Source organism: Acyrthosiphon pisum, chromosome A2 (genome assembly GCF_005508785.2).
Source record: "Acyrthosiphon pisum isolate AL4f chromosome A2, pea_aphid_22Mar2018_4r6ur, whole genome shotgun sequence".
Taxonomy (NCBI): Eukaryota; Metazoa; Arthropoda; class Insecta; order Hemiptera; family Aphididae; genus Acyrthosiphon; species Acyrthosiphon pisum.
The window spans coordinates 29,181,187-29,182,510 of NC_042495.1; positions in this window are offsets into that span (position 1 = coordinate 29,181,187).

The window sequence follows — 1,324 nt, forward strand, 5'->3', positions numbered from 1 at the left end:
TTTTGGTGTAACTTTAAAACGAATGACTGTAGATACATGAAATTTCACTGGTTGTTTATATTTCCATTTTCTATATATGATAAAATTTTGAAAATATTTTGACTTGTTTTGAGCTGTTTACGGACAATTTCAGTTTCCAATTTAATTAGTTTTTTTTTCTATGAATGTCAATTAAACATTATTTGTTGAGTAAAAATACTTGAAAATTTAATACAAGGCTCCTACTATATTGTTACAATGACATTTGAAAAATATTAGAAATCCTTAGTCACAGTATTTTTTAATTAGCATTTAAAGTTCAAAAATTGACAAAATACGTAAAAATCACGAAAATTACCTAATTATTTTGAGTTTATAATTCGTAAAAAGTTTTCTTTTTAGAACTAATATTTTAAAATGTAATACAAGATTCTTTATAGGATAATCTATCTTTACCAAAAAAAAAAATGTCTATAAGAAACTCAAATTACATTTTTATGAGCGTTTGAAATTCATATTTTTACAACATTTGATATTCGCTCGATTTCTCATGTGACAAAATTCTTATTTTATTGTAATTAAAAAACGAATGATTGTAGATAATTGAAAACTTCACTTAATATCTATATTAGCATTTTCTATATACGATAACATTTTGAAAATAATTTGACTCTTTTTGAGCTGTGTACAGACATGGTCAGTTTTCAATTTTTTTTAGTTTTTTTTTCTATAAATATCAATAAAGTTTTATCTATTGGGCCAAAAAGTGTAAGAATGTAAAACAAGGTGCCTAAAATATTGTTACAATAGCAGTTGAAAAATATTAAAAATACATAGAACGCACAATTTTTTTTTATAAGCATTTGAAATTGAAATGTTGACAATATTTATGAAATTAAAAATTGAATAATAATTTTGTAGTTAAAAAATTATAAAATATTCAACTTTTATATCTAAGGATTGAAAATTTAAAACAAGATTCCACGTAAATATTTAACTCTTTTACCAAAAATTCTAAGAAATTCATGAGCACAGTTTATTTTTATAGTATTTTTAAGTTCGAATTTGGACGAAATTACATGTTAAAAAACCTAGAATAACTATTTTAGTTATATTGTTGTGATTGTATAATATTACTCGTGGGTACTTGAAACTTCTAAAGTAAACTATTATATACCTATGATAGTATCACGGTTTGTTGTTGATGTATAACGCGTTATAAGTACCTACCTAATGGATATTGTGATATTCCTGTGTATATTATACGTCAATTTTTTTTTTAATACCATAGATATATATGTATATAAAATGTCTTATACCTAGACTGACATACCGTCTCTGCTAA